Source organism: Tachypleus tridentatus, chromosome 7, assembly GCF_004210375.1.
Source record: "Tachypleus tridentatus isolate NWPU-2018 chromosome 7, ASM421037v1, whole genome shotgun sequence".
NCBI lineage: Eukaryota > Metazoa > Arthropoda > Merostomata > Xiphosura > Limulidae > Tachypleus > Tachypleus tridentatus.
In genome coordinates, this window is record NC_134831.1 from 132,393,953 (window position 1) to 132,413,133 (window position 19,181).

Genomic DNA, 19,181 nt, shown 5'->3' on the forward strand with positions numbered 1-19,181 from the left:
AGAAATTTAAATTAGAAAGTCAAAAGTTAATTGTTTATTAATACCGGTAAAGAATGCACCGCTCATTTCGTCAACTTTGGACCCCTGGTGACTAAATGATAAGTGTGAGGGCTTATAATGCTAAAAAGTGGGTTTTGATACCCGCGGAGACTAGAATACGTAGAGTCTATTATTTAGGTTTGTTCTGAATTACGCGCAAAGCTACACAAGGGATATCTGCGCTAGCCGCCCTTAATTTAGCAATGTAAGACTAGAAGGAAGCCAACTAGTCAACATCACTTACCGCCAACTATTAGGCTACTGTTTTTACTAACGAATGGTGGGATTGACCTTACATTATAACGCCCCCACGGCTGAAAGGGCAGACATGTTTGGTGAGATGGGGATTCGAACCCATAACTCACATATTACGGATATTCAAATCCCCATGGACCACACTCAAGGACCTCTGGGAAGTAGATATTAAGAAAGAAAGGGGATAGGACATCATATCATAAAAAAATATGATGTGTAGAGAGAGTAGAGCTGTGCTAGCATATAGAACGTTCTTTGTTCCAAACAGCAAAATGAATGAGAAAAACTACAGAACAATTGCTAAATTCGTGATTATTACGTCCAAGAATCCAATAGAAAGTGATCTCTGGTTGGAGAGTTGCACAAAGACAGCAGGAATTCAGAGGAGTCAATATATATGTAACATTAAAATATTTCTAAAGCTTGGACTAATCAACCGGCGTTTCATTAACAATCGTCAAAACAATAAAATGGATCATTAATCCAAGCACTGTTGTTATCTTGAACAAATTCTACATTACCTAACAAGCTGTTGCATCATCAGGCTAGACCAGAAAAGAAAGATGTTTACAAAACCGTACTTCTTTTGTTCGTTTTTGAAGAAAATGTCGATCCATTGATGTGTATGTTTATATACATATATGTAATATACAGAGAGATTAAGTTATGTCCTGCAAGGTCCGGAAGGAATGATGGTAAACCAACATCTAGTTTAGCAACTGACTTTTTCCTATAGCACACTGCTGCTAAACTCGTAAAAAAATGCGAAAATGGATATTCAAGAGAAAATGATTCCAGAGGTCTGGAAGTTGGAAAGCTTTTGTTAAAAATAGACACAAGCCACTTTATGGTAGAGATTAACAAATATTTGAGGTGATTCATTAAATACAAAATGGCGTTTGTTATGTGTGGAGTTTTATTTGTTACAGGTAGACGTGTGATTAATAACTTATTTATATATATTTTATATTTTTTTAATTTTGCGCAAAGCTACACGAGGGCTATCTGCGCTAGCCGTCCCTAATTTTGCAGTGTCAGACCAGAGGCAAAGCAGCTAGTCATCACCACCCACCGCCAACTCTTGGGCTACTCTTTTACCTACGAATAGTGGGATTGACCTTCACATTATAACGCCCCCATGGCTGAAAATGCGAGCATATTTGGTACGACCGGGATTCGAACCCGCGAATTACGAGTCGAACGCCTTAACACGCTTGGCCATGCCGGGCCCTTATAAATTTAAAGTAACGTGAACAGTAATTTTGACTGTGATCCTAGATTGTGGTTGAAAGCTTAAGACTTAAATGTTCTCTTGGTTTGTTTTTATCTAAATATTTCTGCAATGAGCTCACAACTTAATTTATGTAAAGTAAGAAAAAAAGTAAGTTCTCCAGGGTAATGTGCGATGTTTTTTTACTTAAACACATTCAGGATTTTAATATATTCACAATCAAGAAAGTAACTTAAGAAATATTAATTTTGATTGAATTATGCGAATAATTACACTAAGTTTTGATCGTCGAAGAGCTTTTTACATTTTGTTTTGTGACATACACAAGTGTGTAGATATTACAGAGTATTTTAATGTGTAGATATTACAGAGCATTTTAATGTGTAGATATTACAGAGTATTTTAATGTCTAGATATTACAGAGTGTTTTAATGCTTAATAATTCAAATATACGCACATTATACTTTTCTTTTTCTTTTTATTTTAACGTCAGTTATATTTTCGAAACGTTATGCTGTTGTTCATATGTTTGAAACGTACAGATTGCAGCCAGAGCTTAACTAAAGTATGAGCTTATATTAAGAAAGTTTAAAAATACGAAACAATCCGGTAAATCATATTTAAGTACAGTTGCAAATATAAAAAAACAGCAATGTTTCTAAGTTGTTGCTCTGACCAATCTTCACCTTGAGATATTCTTTCTCTAAGTTTAGTTAAGATGAATAAATACTCTGTCAAACATGCAATTTTTAAAATTATAATTTTCTAAGGATACTCTGATTTGTCTTTTACAAACATATACACGTATACATGACTACAACCTTATCATTTATTTTCAAATTATCATAATATAATCGCTCTCTGCTTTTGGATTCTAAGTTCTCGTCGTGATCCACAGGATTTGTTTTGTTTGGAATTTCGCGCAAAGCTTCACGAGGGCTGTCTGCACGATTCACAAGGATCGCGACGTACCAATCAAGCGTCTCCATTATTTTCATTACTTTATAGCTACCTCAATGCGCCAATTCTTTAATTGATTTATTTGTTGTCTTTCACAAACTTTATTAAATTAAACTTTGTAAAAAAGCGAAAAGTTTTAAATTAGCTTCTCAGATTCGTTTTGCTTTCCTATGTTTTTTTTTATTATTTTCATTCATTTCGTTCTTCAATTTCTCCAGTTTTTTTTGCATTCATATTTTTGTTCCAGTTGATTGCTGTTGTTTCCCAAACGTAGCTTAATTCAATATGTTTTTGAATTTTCAGAGTTGTATTTTTCTTTCTGTGTTTGAGTTTAAAAAAGTGTATTTGGCAGAAAATATCCACAGGATGCTCATTCATTAAGTGAGAATTAGAAAAAAATACGATACTTTTCGATAAATCTTCAGGATGCAAAATATGGGGCTTAAGGACTACAGGATAAAAAAATTGGCTAAATATTTTTAGTCAAATCTAAACAATAATACACCCTTAGATTTCCCTTAATGTGTGCACAAAGTTTCAGGTCCTGAGATTCTTTCTTTTTGAAAGTATGGCAGTTACACACACACACAGACAGGAGGCTCTTTTGGTATCAGTGGCCTGGCATGGGGTGGTGGTTAGGGCGCTCTACTCGTAATCTGAAAATCGCTGGTTCGAATCCTTGTCACAACAAATATTCTCACCCTTTCACGAGTGGGTGCTTTTAACGTGACGTTCAATACCACTGTTTGTTGATAGGAGAGTAGTCTTAGAACTGCTGGTGGGTGGTAATGGCCTTACCTCTAGTCTTACACTGCTAAATTAAGGATGGCTAGCTCAAATAGCCCTTTTGTAGCTTTGCACGAAATTAAAAACAAACAAACAAATTTTATTATTATAGGTTACTTTTCCTTTCTTATATCGTGCACATTTATATGTGAATTACTTGTCAGTTGTTCCCTATTTTGAAATGAAGTAATGAACTAGACACCAGTACCTACCGTCAACTCTTGCATTACTGTAACCGATTGCTCCCAAGTGATACAGTGGAATGTCTGCGGACTCACACCGCTAGAAGCCGGGTTTGGATACCCGTGGTGGGCAGAGCACAGATAACCCATTACGTAGCCTTGTGCTTAATTATAAACAAATAAACTGTTACTGATTAGTGGGATCTCATCATAATTCCGATAACGCACCCTGACCCCAGAATAGGAGATGTAGTTTTGCAGCAACGGAAACAAACCATGGACCCTTGGTTTTATAGATCGAAATGTTAACAATTACACCCCGTTTACTGAAGTGCTTCACGTGAGTTGTTTGGCATGACCACTTGCGTAAGGTGCTCGACTCACTAACTGTGAGTTGCGGGATCGAATGGCAACGTGTTCAACCTTTCAGTCCCACAATTCGTTCGTAAAGACTGACCTGAGAGTCAGCGGCGAGTAGTACTGACTAGATGACTTCCTTCTAATCTGTGAATTCAAAATATAGACGGCTGAAACACAGCCCTTGAATAGCTTTGCGCAAAAATAAAAAATAAACGAACTTCAAATGATGAAACCGTTTTCAACTTAAATTTATGAATGAGTCAATAAGGTACAAAAGTCATGTTATATCAGTACGTACTGTTTACATAACGATACTAAAATCTAAAACGTAAAGATAAAAATTCTAAGAATCCTGAACAAGGAAATAGTGTTTAAATTTACCCACGTTAATTACTGACGACCCTGTGATAGTATAAATGTATATATTTTGATACGATAATTCTATTTTTTCTTTTAATTTTAAAAGTTTATTTTCCCCCCAAGATTTTAGCTATAGGAGGAAAACGTTTAAACGTAACGTTACTAAAGCCTATATATCGCGACTATCACGAAGAAATAGTTTAGTTGAACGTAGGTGTTACCTTATTTTGCAGTTTTGAATCGTTATATCTGATCCTGGCATGCAAAAAGCTGATTTTTTTTATCGTACTAAGAACAATAGGCTATTTTTGCTCTGCCCATCACGATTATCGAAACCCAGTTTCTAGCGTTGTGAGTCCGCAGATACACTGTTGTGCCGCTGGGAAGCTAGAACTTTAGTACTGGGGTCGGGCCACATGCTCATGTATTTTATAACAAACAATATTTTTTACATACGGGTTTGTTTGTTGATTTTGAGAGAAAAGACATAACCACCAGGCCGATTCAATCTGTCGGATAACGTTAATTAAATAAATGATGCCTATCTTTCAAATACTTACATTAATTTAGCTTAGTTGTGACGAGTAAAGTGCATTGAGAACACACTAATAGGATTTTGTAAAACGATAAATGTGAAGTAAGATAAAACATACATTGTATGTTTTCCTGTTTTGTTGATGCAAAAAACTGTTGGCTTTGTTGTAATGCTTCGGAGTGGCCAGTGACCTATCTAGGAACAGGTAAGAAATAATTATTGACTACTAAGTCAACTATTATAACCCTTCCTGATTAGCAGTAAAAAAAAAAACAAAAAGAACATCTGAAAACTGTTATTCAAATTCGTTAATATGTTCAGTGAGCAGTTCTCCGGATCGAAAATCTTCGTTCAAACTTTAAGACACTAAGATGGCTCACTACTGTTCAGAATACAATATATTATAAGATACCTGAACATATACGTTTAATACTCTTAAATACTAAGATGGTTACAAAATACATTTCGTTTCCCCAGATAGACTCAGCAGATATATGCTGATGTGGCTTTGCTATAAGAAAACTTACATACATACATAATACATAGCTGGAGGACAGAAGTTATGTAAATTTATGATTAATAAAAGGTTATCTTAGGGCATGAAAAGTTGCTTCCCTTATACGTAATTGTAAAAAATATATATATTAAAAACTGCTAAAGAAAATTTGAAATCGCAAATATGCACATCTCTCCGCATTGATCCATTGAACTTCCATTCCAAATTTGGTGAAGATCTCTTTACAGGGGCGAAGTAATGGTTTGTTGTTGTTGTTTTTAAGAATTAAGCACAATGTTACACAATGTGATATTTGTGCTCTGTTCACCATGGGGACAGCGAAGTAGTGGTAAAAAACACCCACAATAACCGCAAAATTGAAAATATGTATGTATCCCCAAATGGACCTAATGAACCTCCATTAAAGATTTATCCACACCCTACGAAATAGTTACATGGACATACAACAGACATTACTATTATATTTATATAGACTTCTGACTTCTGAATAAAAGTGTGAAGTCAACAACATCCAGCTCAATTTTAAAAAATTTAAAACAAACTTTCTAAAAAAGTTTTAGTTTTTGCTTTCAACATCACTAACTTACGCCCGACATGGCCAGGTGGTTAGATTGCTCGACTCATCATCTGAGGGTCGCGAGTTCGAATCCACGTCACACCAAACATGCTCGTCCTTTCTGCCGTGAGGGCGTTATAATGTGACGGTCTGTCCCACTATTTGTTGGTAAAAGAGTAGCCCAAGATTTGGCGATGGGTGGTGATGACTAGCTGCCTTCTCTCTAGTCTTACACTGCTAAATTAGGGACGGCTAGCGTAGATAGCCCTCGTGTAGCTTTGTGCGAAATTCAAAACAAACAATTATTTCAATAAAATTGATCGACAAAGATTTGGGGACTTTTACGTTTTCCTTCTTTCTTTTTTTTTCCTTTTCAGGTATATGTTTTATCATGTATTGAATGGAGAAAAGAATAATTTGAGTATACGTATTACAGATAACCATATTCATTGTAAACATGTATTGGTTTATTTAGCATGTCAGCTAGATACAATGCTTTGTGCGAAATTCAAACCAATCACTAACTTTGCTACCAAGTTTCATTTATTAATATTTATATTTGTTTTATTCGTTAACTTTGTGATGTACACACACACACACAAATATATATAAATATATATACATAACAGTCAATAAGTATAGTAAATGTCTAAGCTTTATCGTACATTTCTTTGTTCTTCTTCAGTAACAAGTTTTAAAAACCTAGCTAAGGAATAGCACTGTTTTTGTTGTTGTTTAAACAGGTATAGTTTTGGAAAAATGTTATAACTTCAAACATTTTGAATATCACAGAGAAAGTTATAATTTATAGGACTTATAATAATATAAATACAAGATAGCCATATTATTTTGTTCACATAAAAACACATATGATGATTCTGTGTGATTAATATCTGTATATACGTTTTATTAGCATAAATAGCATATAAATAACAAGTTATTGATTACACAGTACATACTCAGAAAACCTGGTGATATATATAACTTATATATTATAACTTTATATTATAAAATAACACTTTTGACTTGTCTTCCAAGACGTAATCAGAACTAAACGTAATTATACATGCTATATTATGACGAACTTCTAAGGTTGCATTGCATCATTTAATCATCAAATAACTTCCTAACTTAGAGTGGACTGCAGTCTTTTAACTTTCTCTTGTCGGCATGAGGTTTAAAATGTTATAGACCTGGGAGTGCCAGGTTCGTTTGATGTATTCCTCCCCCCAGCACACGATGAGTGATTCATCTATAATATTTGTTTAATTTCTACAACAAGATTAAAGTTTAGCTAATCCATGCATTTATTATGACATATTTGAAGACAACGTTCACGTAGGTAATAAAAACAATATTAATGCTAAATTTATCTTCTCTTTACCCGTTTATGTGAAGTTCTGCACTTCGCGAACACTTCAAAATGCATTTTCACATATTTCGTTAATTTTAAATTTCTACAAGAGCATTGACATATATACTCTTTTTAATGCTCTCAAGGTGATGATAATTTAATAGTCTACTAATAGGTGACGCTTTTATTTTACTTTTTTATATCTGTATTGGTTCTTCAATTCTTCAACATGTATGCAGTAACGACCAGGTTCACATGGTAAGTTATTTTGCGCTTTTTTGCGAAATAATTTAGCGAACTATATATGATTCTATCCATGCAGATGATATATATTCAGTCACTGGATGTATGTATGTCTTGTAAATGTTGATTATGTTATCAGCTATTGGTACTCTGGCATAGTTCGTGCATTGCTGAATTTTGGGTCTTATATTGTTTACATCTTTGATCCTCGCGAATTTAGAATCATACGGTACTTCTAAAAATTTTGCTGATGTCGTAGACTAGAAAAGTGTTCCATTCATATATGGTTCTTGTGGATATTTTTTTGTTTTGAAACATTAATTGCAATGAGATATTTTTAGCAGTATTTGATTATTCTATTAAAATTCAGTGATTCCCTGTCAGGGGTGCGAGATAGCGTTCCAGATGGTGCGATATAACATTTGAGTGTTTTTTTGTTTATATTAAGGGTACTGTCCTATATATTCAAAAATTACATTCGATTTTTATTTCTCTTTTTTTGTTACAGATGTAGCTTTTACCTTATTAAGATAAACTATCGTTTCTACTGTCACCGGCGCAGACCGAAATCTTAATGTACAACTGTAAACGAACAACACACGAAACGTAAACGTAACCTAAATACTCGGCACAACTTATTAGGTTATGTTCGGGAACGCCGTCTTAAAGTGTTTATTATTTATTTATGTTATGTATTCACGTGATCGTGACTCGAGAAACTCCCAGAAGTATCTAGAATTAATCGATGACGTCATGTGACATATATTCGAGAATGTTCTAGAAAGTTTCGCAGAGTATATAAACCCATGCGTGATGCTATGGTAGTCAGTGCATTGTTGATTCTGTGTTCGTGCAAAAAAACTTCATTATATCAAAGAAAAGGAAATGGAATGATGATTGTGTGAAGTTTGGTTTCACTTGCATCGGAACAACTGAGGATCTGCAAAAACCCCAGTGCATGCTTTGTGACGCTGTCCTTTCAAACGCAAATTTGAAGCCATCTATGCTGCAGGAACACTTCAACAACCGGCATGGTGGAGCAGCTGATGTTCAAAAGGCCATGATGTTGAATCGTTGAAAGGTAGAAGAGCTCGCTTTGATTCTCGTGCAACTCATCCCAAATTAGGTTTTATATCTGCTGACAAACCACTGCTGATGGCTTCATACCACGTGGCGTATAAAGTAGCCAAATCAAAGAAGCCCCATACATTTTGGAGGAGAAATGGAAACTTCTGGAGAATGGATTATGAATCCATACTCCTTCAATTTGGATATGTCGGATGATGAAGAACTGAAGGAAGATCTTATTGAACTGCGCACAAATCGAGTTCTTGAAATACAATTTGAAAGCAAAACTTTGGAACAATATTGGTGTTCGGTAATGGACATGTTTCCAAGACTTTGAGAAACAGCACTAAATGTGCTCATCCCATTCACGACAACATACTTATGTGAGTTTGGATTTAGTGTTCTTTTGTCAATCAAGACAAAATCTAGAAATCGTTTGGGTGCATAGGCAGACTTGCGGATTGCTATCAGTAACAAAGTGCCACACTTTGAAAAACTCGTAAGAAATAAACAGGATCAAAAGAGTCATTACATTTAAATTGGCTTGTGAACAATTGAACATTTCAACTTCAAAGAAATTTCATTTCATGCATGGATGAAAATTTATATTTTGTAGGCCATGTAGGGTTTATGCAACTTTTAGTTTATATGCAAAAACGGCTCGTTTGGGTTGAGAAAATATTTTACATAGAAGAGCGAACAGCGTTTCGACCTTCTTCAGTCATCGTCAGGTTCACAAAGAAAGAGGTAACTGACCGGAAGCTGACCACATGTTTGAAATGGGTTGTGCAACTGAGTGTCGGAACGTAGAGGGCGGTGTTAGATGTTTGAATATATAATTTTATTTATTTTATTATATTAATATAGGTATAAAGGCGTTCCTTTATATTGGTTTATTTTGGGTTTAAGTTGTTGTATAAGTAAGGCTTCTTCAATTTTGCGTTTGTTTATGTTTGTTTCTTTATTTAGTATTTGAGTGTTTTCTATGGTTATGTTGTGTTTATTTGACTTGCAGTGTTCGAAAACGTGTGAAGGTGACTTTTTATGTTCTTTGAATCTGGTTTCCATTTTTCTACTTGTTTCTCCAATATAGAAGTCGTGGCAGTTATCACATTGTATTTTATAAATAATGTTGGTGTGGTGTTTGTCAGTGTAGTTTTTACATAGTATAGACCTCAGTTTTGTGTCGGGTTTTTGAATAAATTTGGTATTAACTGGAATGTCATATTTTGTTACTAGTTTTTGCCAAATGTTGGTTATTTGTCTGCTGATGTCAGGAATATATGGTGTACAGCAGTATATGGTTTCGTGATTTTTTGATTCGTGAGATATATTTACTTTTGTTAGTTAATTTTGCTTTCTGTCTAGATGTGTGCGTATTATGTTTTCTACGGTTTGTGGAGGAAACTTATTGATGTTGATGAAGTATTGTTTTATTTTGTCTAATTCATCGTTAATTTTATCTGGCGATCATAGTTTTATGGATGTGTTTATTTGGTTTCTTAGTACGTTGAGGTTTTGTTTTGTTTCATGTGCTGACTCCCAAGGAATGTATAGTCCAGTATGGGTGATTTTTCGGTGGATTTCTGTTTTGAATTGTGTATCGGTTCTTGTAATTTTGAGGTTAAGAAATGATATTTGATTGCTTTCTTCCTGTTCGCATGTGAAGTTAATGTTGGGATGTATTGAGTTAATGTGATTGAAAAAATTAAGTATGTGTTCTGTAGATTTGAATCCCGCAACCGTGTCATCTACATATCTGTACCAGTATAGTGGTAGATGTAATGTTGTGTTAATTGCTTGTGTTTCAACTTGTGTCATAAAAATATTGGCTAGAACTGGTGATACTGGGTTGCCCATGCTTAGGCCATTTGTTTATATATAGTTTTGGTTGTTGAACATGAAGTTTGTCTTTATCGTGGTGAATTCTATGAGGGTTGCTAATTAGTTACTGGGAATGTCTGTAGTTGGGTTAGGGTCTCGGATATAGAGTTCTAAGGCTATCTTGCAGGCTTCAGTGGTTGGATCTTCTGTAAAGAGGGATATAACATCGAAACTGGCCATTAAGGCTTTATGATTAAGTTGATTTAGATTAGACTTGAAATTAAAAGAGTCTTTGATGAATGAGCTGGCTGATGTTACATATTTGGAGAATGCCCATGCTATGTATTTACCAAGATTGTAATTAAACGATTCATATGTGGACATTATTGGTCGTAATGGACAATCTGGTTTATGAGGTTTTGGGGATGTCGTATATTTGTGGTGTGCGTGAGTCGGTTTTACGTAGGTAGAAATAAAGTATTTGTGAAATTGTGTTGGCTTTTTTCATCTGTAGTAGTAATTTGTTCAGTTGTGTCTCGTGTGTCTTTGTTGGATTTGTGTGTATTTAAACCAATACAGGTCGAAACGTTGTTCTCTCTTCTATGTAAAATATTTTCTCAACCCAAACGAGCCGTTTTTGCATATATATTTCTCTACAAGTGGGTTTTCTCGACATCACCAACTTTTAGTTTGTTGTAATATTTTTTTCTTTTCCAAATGTTTCGTTTTTGTTTATATATCATTAAAAACTAATTACAAAAATTTGTTTTGGCCACCTTCACCTTTATTCTTAAATAAATAATTACTGTGAGGAGTGCGAGAACATATCAAAATTTGTATGGGTGCGGGGCATAAAAAAGGTTGGAAACCACTGTATTAATTTGAGAATGTAGATTTATAACTGCTATAGGTGTTGTGGAAACACTTTTCCAAACTGTCACATCTTGTTGGATCTTTAGAGGTATACTGTTAATATACATACTGATAGAATTGAGCTAACTATTCCTCCTTGGAGAACACTTGCCTCAGTAGCGAAAGACTCCAAAAATATTCTTACAACATAGATTCTACATTTTTTTTCTATTTTCCTAAAAATCTGATAGCCAGTGAATAGTACCTCACGGCAGTTCCATTTCTGACATGCAGAACCTAAGACCATTGTGCCACAAGTGTCGAATTCTTTCTCTATATCAAGAAACATGCAACAATGCATTTTTCTTTTTATCAGCTCGTTTATTTTTTAAAAATCTAAGCTGTCGTTCTTCTATTATTAAAAAACATAAACCATTAAATACAACATTGTGATCTTTATTATAATAGCCAAAACGAACGTGTACATATTGAATAGATGCACTTGGATTTAATACAAACTTGGTTACTTCTCACAGACCCTGATCATATTACTGAATCTTATGTGCGATTAATACTTTTTACTTTTTCAAAACAATGCATTGTAATAGTATCAATGAGAAAAATGAACAACTTAAAATAAGTATCTGTGGTCTAGAGTTTGAACTTTGTATAGCATAATATATTTCTAACAAATGTGATCTGAAACATATATATATATATATACAAATTAAGTGAAATATGAAAGACGATGAAATATAACACTATAAGACAAATAATAAACGTATAAACATTATTGTACAATACACAAACCATTGTAAACATAACAAACAAAAATAATAAGATATATATACATAACATTAATGTGTAAAATGACACAGAGAAGACATTTTTTCTTAGTATTTTCATGCAAAGTTCCAACGGTGATTAGACGTCCCAAAAAATCTGACTGGAACAGAAAAAAATAAAAATATTAGTTGATTCTAGAAGGAAGTGACTAATCAAGATAAGCCATTTTGTTTATGCATTGTTCCCATTGATATAATAATTACTATAGCGAATACGATTACATCTGTTTTAATCTGTCGTCAGCCACTAGATTTGTATTACAAAGACTTACTTGCATGGTTTATTAGAATTTGTTTTGAAGACTAACCGCTTAAACTAAACGGACCCGATATGGTCAGGTGATTAGACCCGATAGGTGATTAGAATGCTCGACTCGCAATCTTCTCGCTCTTTAAGGTGAGGTGTCGTTATAAACTCACGATCAATCCCACTATTTGTTCATAAAAGAATAGTCCAAAAGTTGATTGATGATGACTAGCTGATTTCCCTCTAGTTTTTCACTGCTAAATTACGGATGGCTCGTGCAAATAATCCTCATGTAGTTTTGCGCAAAATTCAAACAAAACCAAACCCTAAATAAGCCAAATTTTGTGAGATAATATTAATTAGGCTCACCGCCTAAAACGTCGTTAACAGCGATGGTACTTACTCGGTGAAACGACTTACTGTAATTTTTACAAATACATATGTAAGAAAAGTATATTTAATTAGCTATACTGATGGCGGGTGAATTTTTAGTTTCGCTCTAGGTACATAGTTTACACCGATCGAAAGTTTCTGATATTTATGTGATATATAAACGAATGTGAAAATGATTGTCCACATATTAATCTGTTCTTGACTTTGTAATTAAAACATAAAAAAAAATCCTTTTCGTTCCTAGAACGTTGACTAAAACACGTTGAACTATCTTGGTACAGAAAAGTATTTTAAGGAAGGAAGTTCAAATGCTAGAGAAAACTGAAACATATATCGCGAACAGTGTTGCAACAAACAGAAAGCAAATACGTCTTAAATAGTTTTACCAGGAAATACGATGATTCTCAAAAGACGATTTACTGAATGTGATCTTCAGACATTCTCACAAAGTAAAAAGAATACAATATTCTGAACTAAAGAAATAATGGATTTTTGAAGTTTGAACAGTTTTATGTGAAAAAGGTAAATATACTTTATTGTTGGCTATGAAAAGTGTAAGAAAGCGACGACAGGGGTAATATGAAAACTAAAACTTTTTTTTAAAGTTTATAAGTACGTATAGAAAACTTTAAACCTGGATATTGAAAAATGTCTTTACAAGGAAGATAAAACATAATGCCTATAACGAAAATATCTTTTGATTTTGTTAATTTTAGCAGTGCTACAATAAAAAGAAAACAATACTTAAAGACTAAAATTGTGGTTTATTATAATGTTATTAGGAAGAGATGAAAAGCAGGCACCTGAAACTAGAATTTAGAATTTGTTTAAATTCGGGTTTTAAATAGTGTTACACGGAGAAAGACACACATGTATTTCACCAGGGGAGCCTTTGAATTAGGATGTTAAACATCATTACAAAAAAAAATCCTTAACTTTGGATTTTGAACAGTGTTTCAAAGAGGAAAAACCAAAGTCCTAAATAACATGAATTATTGAATTTTCAAAATCAAACTATGGCTTATAAATGTGATTAGATTAAAGAGCATTGCTTTAATTCAAAATGTTATGATGAAAATAATTTCTTTCGCTTTCCTATAAACCTCTAACATAACTCACCTTGGTGACATACATATTAACACAGACTCAACAGTACATTGACTGGACATCCTTTCGTGCAGCAGGCCTCAATAACGCTTTTCAATATCGCATAATCTGAAAGAAAAATCGTGTTATTACCAAAAAACTAATTAAATAGTAAGGATAAAAACAAATAACATAAGCAAATTTTCACGAAACTAAAAAAAAAATCAAAGGCAGCCATGTTGTCACATTTCGGATAACTGTATTTATCTGCGCAACATCTTAAGTCCGGCACACAGAGATGTCCAAACTTCTCTAGTGTCGCAAAAATCATTGCAGCATGGAAAATGTACCCAAATTACTTTAATGCATTCAGTGCAAATAAAAACTCAAGATGAGGACTGAGTATGTTATTTTCTAGTAATTATTTGTTTTCTGTCTAAACTATTTTTGTTGCCTTTACTTGAGCCTGATGAAGCAGCTTTCGTACCAAACTTGTCGAACGGTGTAAACAAAGATGGCATTGAGTAGATAATAATTACAAATACCTTAAGAACAATAAAGGAAGATAGCTGTTTCTTTAAATTTGAAATAGACGTAAAAGTCAGTTGCACAGACATGCGACAATATCTTTTCTTAATATTCACGTTGTTGAACTTAACATTTTGCTGTTAGCTTTTAATAAATTGAATACTGGTTGCACATAAAGTAAAAAGACAACTGTTTACGTGACCATGTAATTCTAGGGAAGTTATTGTTTGTCTGTTTTTAGCTAAGCACAAAGCTACAAAATGAGCTATCTGTGCTCTGCCTACCACGGGTATCGAAACCCGGTTTCGAGCGTTATAAGTCCGCAGACATATACTACTGTGTCACTGGGGGACTAGGCACCTTCTAAAATGTTTTATACTCTCCCTTGGTTTTGTACATGTGACCACTACAGATTTTTTTTAAAGACTGTAATGTTTCCTTCACACAAAAACTAAGTGTCTTCAAAGGTTACGTAAGAGATGTGTACTTCTATATTTTTGCGAATAATCTGTTTATAATTGCCGTTATTTATTTTTCCAAATTTAGAGTTGTGTTTATAAACTTATAAAACTAATAAAAAAGGAAGGTTTTCATAAATTCAACACTTAGACTGATCTCTGATAACAATAAGAACCCAGCATCTGGCGCTAGGAACATACTATACTTACCAGTTGCTCTTCTAGCATGACGCAGAAGATAAGAGCGAACACTCCGTTTTACAAAGGCACAAAAGCGGTTCATGGCTTTCTTCAGCTCATGTCCACTGCAGATGTGTATGTATTCTTCTGCTGAAGTGTTTTGGAACTGATGTACCAGCAGTTCCACAACCACTAATAGCAACAGGAACCTCATTTAAACACGTAAGAGTTAATAGATAAAACCAAACACGTGTAGAAAAGGTGTCTTGAAAATAATGCAACAGAATGGCCACAATTGTTGTTGGCAACAGCGACTCTGTCTATAAAACGTAAAAGAAAGAAAGGAAAACAATAAACATTAAAGATGGTATAAATAACAGTGACATAAGAGAGCTAAATATAAGAATAACTATTTTCCATCTTACGCCTTGCCAAAACACTTCATATGTAAAAACAAAACAAAACTAAAACATTTTGGACAATTTGCAATACAGTGATGTATTTAGGACGGACAGGGGTGTTTTTGACAAGACTCCTAAAATTCGGTTTAGGAATGGCTAGAGATGTTTTGCTGCTATACCTGGGAAATATTAAAAAAAAAGAAAATTTAACTGAGAATTAGTAGAAAGTGTGGTGTTTATAATGTACCCCATTTTATTTATTAGTTTTATTCTTATTGTTTTCCTGTAACTACACCTCTGTTTCTTATGCTTACTTCACACTCTAGTAAAGAAACTGAAAACAAAAATGCATCCGAATTTGCATGCATGGTATACTGTCTAAAGCAAGGTTCTCTTCCGTTAAACAATCAAAATATTTATCACAAAGGAGTTTGCCCAACAATCGCGTTTATAGGCTTTGGAATTAGAACAAAATATTTTAGAAAATAAATACAGGACTGGAACTATCACTTTGTGGAAGTTTATAAACAAAATAAGACTAAAAAATTCTGGGATTCAAAAGAGTATATTTGTTTGGTTTGTTTTGAACTTCGCGCAAAGCTACACAAGGGCTATCTGCGCTAGCCGTCCCTAATTTAGCATTGTAAGACTAGAGGGAAGGCAACTAGTCATCACCACCCATCACCAACTCTTTGGTTACTCTTTTACCGACGAATAGTGGGATTGCCTGTAACATTATAACGCCCCCACGGATGAAAGGGCGAGACTGCTTAGTGTGACGGTGATTTGAACTCGCGACCCTCGAATTGCGAGTCGAGTGCCTTAATCACTTGGCCATTCCGAGCCTGATATTTGTTCTTGCTTTGATGGTTGTGGGATCATCTTAAGCGAAGTTTTGTTTACTCTCTAACTTACTTCATACTTTAAAACTTAAGTGTTTTTTAAGTACATGGACAGGAATAACACCTATATCTAACTCTCCAGTGGCACAACGCCAAGTTTGAGGACTTATATCGTTAAAAACCGAGATTCGATATCTGTGGTGGGCACAGTGCAAATAACCGAATGTGTAGCTTTGCGACTAACGATAAATAAAAAACCTTAGCCTATATTTAAAAATATAAATAGTAAACCCCTTAGCACAGATCTTAAGTTTACTACTTCAAATACTATGTCAGTAAAATATGTTTAAATATATTTTTGTATTTTTAACCTCTCATTTTTGCTAAACAAAAATATTCAAGTTTATTACTTACTTAATTAAGCTGTCTAGGGATTGTAATATACACACACAGGAATGGTGACTTTCCTGCAACACCAAGATCTATTCTATTAAGAAGCGTCAGCTACTATCACCTAAAGCGATTGAAAGTGGGCGCTCTACGGATTCTACTGGCACATATAACGAAGTTTCAAACAGAACAATGATATGCAAGAACATTAATCTTAATGTCACGTGATATGTTAGCGTTTTGGTATGTTTGTTACCGTATACCATACTAATCGTTTTACAATTTCGAAACAAAAGTCCATTTATAGTCAACAGATCACAATATGAATTCCACACTGCTAGCAAATTCCGTTTCATTTAAAGAATTTTTATATAAAGAAAACTGCATAATATTGTACTATATATACACCAAATATAATTTAAAAATAGCTACACAATCTGACCTATCCTTCACTTCTCAAAATTTTCTATCCAATAATTCGAAACGCTATTGTTTACAGTGTTTTTTTTTTGTTACCTTATATAGGAACTCTCACAAAACAGTGCCTTTTCTAACAACAACTTAAATCAACTAAGTAGTAAAAATTGAATATGCAGATAAGCAAGTCACGTGCCAGCCACGACCAATATACAGTCGCGGAGGGAACGGCAAATATGAGATTTACATTTTTACTGTGTTTGTGGTTTCATAGGAAGTATGACGTCATCGAAAACCGAATGGTTTTGGGATGGATATGTAACAGCCATTCCTAACGCAAAATATTCATACAGTTTGATTATAAAGATAACTTCAGATTTAGAAATCCTGAAAGAGGGATATTTTTTATACTTAATGGGATAGAACGATAATAAATATATGGAACAACTTTGGCAAGAAGAACCATCCAAAAAAATATATCCAACAACTCTGTTTGGTTTGTCTTGAATTTTGTGCAAAGCTAAACGAGGGATATCTGAGCGAGCTGTCTCTAATTTAACAGTGATAGACTAAAGCGACTCCTTTGCCAATGATTGACTGTCACATTATAACACTTCCACAACGGAAAAGACGTGTTTGATGACGGGAATTCGAACCCATGACCCTAAAATTGCAAGTTGTAACAACTGTATCCAAACAATGGTAAGCAAAGTTCGTCAGAAACTGTTCACGCAATCTAAGTAGCAATTTGCAAGATAATCAAAAATAGTCTTCGTCTTTAAAAGCGACGGAAGTCACGTGTACACAAGTTGCTTTCACAATATATCTTTTCAACGGTCAAATACCTAAGTTAGCTGAAGAATGAAATGGGTATTCATGCTGTTCCACACAAACTGTTCAGACCATCACTGGAAAACCGTCTTTTTCATATGCTAGATGGTTTATTGAAAGCCTACAGGGAAGTGTTGTGTGCTTTGAACGCAACAATTTTTCAAGTGAGCATTTTAAAATGAAGAATAAGAGGTGAAAAGATGCATTGTCCTTAGAAAGAGAATGACCAGACAGGGTGACACGAATTCTAACGACGTTAGAAGGCTACATAATCGTTTTAATAAATCGTACTTAGCCCCAGCATTAGATAAAGTGGGAGATTCGATCAATATGAAATACAAATAACCAGTGAATATAGTTTGAAGTATTTATAAAGTTAATAATTATTTTATATATCAGATAGAGTTAACGAGAATTATTCTAGAAGATGATCTTTGTGAGCAGTAGCCCCTCAGTGGCTTAGCGCGAGCTTACAACACTAAAATCGAGTTTCGATACCTGTAGTGGGTAGAGTACAGATAGCCCCCTCGGTAGTTATATTGTTCACAACATGAAACAAAATAAATTGTAAGCATTATAGATCTAAGTAGCAAAAATACTTATATTTATGTGATTTGAATCTAATAACCTACTACATGTTTATTTATAGCTAGTTTCATTAAATTATCCTGGTTACAACGTTATGGAACTAATATATATCCATCAACACGATCGTACTTTGAAACATCACTTTGCATTACTGTTTTGATGTGTGAGAATTTAGGACTATTTTAAAGAACGCAAGTCGAACGAACCTCGTGAGATATTTGGATTACAGGCAGAAAATATAGTTTAAAGCGACTGTAACCAATTTCAGATGAACATCTACCAATTTCTAAGGCAAAACCGTAATCGACAGTACTGCCCAAAATAGTGACGATTAGATTTCCAAGATAGTCTAGAAAAGGTGACTAGCTCGTATATTTTCTTCTGAATAATTGTATACATATTTGTGCTATAGAATGATAACACTCGTTGTAGTTTCTACTCTCATGTTTGAAACTATTTGAAACAGTTGAAACTAGCCATTAATTTCCAGGTTTGAAGTTAAGCCGAAAGATTTATATATATATGTATATACTATACGTACTACAAAAGGGTCACATAGTGTTCTGTTTCAAGAGTAAATAAAACCAAAATTCTTGTTTTTCAAGTTCACGTCATGCTGTGTTGTTGCCTACAGAGTGCATAATTCTTCTCGTGATTCATGCCATGCACACGTTTTAATGATGCCATGACAGTATAAATTACGACATTAAGCATCCCTCATGTGACATCACTTTAGTATCTACTGATGATTGGCTGACAGACAATACAGTAAGTGGTTACAATGGGTGACTCCTACAAACGGATATCTGCTCCCTTTCGGAGAAATAAGTAAACACTATTCACAAATATTAAA

At 34.0% G+C, this 19,181-nt stretch overlaps 1 long non-coding RNA gene across 1 annotated transcript; it reads right to left on the reverse strand.

Moving 5' to 3' along the window:
- Positions 1-11,595: 11,595 nt before the first annotated feature.
- Positions 11,596-16,642, reverse strand: LOC143258124 (uncharacterized). Its single transcript, XR_013032150.1, has 4 exons — positions 16,517-16,642; positions 14,890-15,179; positions 13,727-13,822; positions 11,596-12,068 (listed from the first exon to the last, which is right to left on the reverse strand). It is a non-coding gene; the product is annotated as an uncharacterized LOC143258124 (long non-coding RNA).
- Between the last annotated feature and the right edge of the window lie 2,539 nt (positions 16,643-19,181).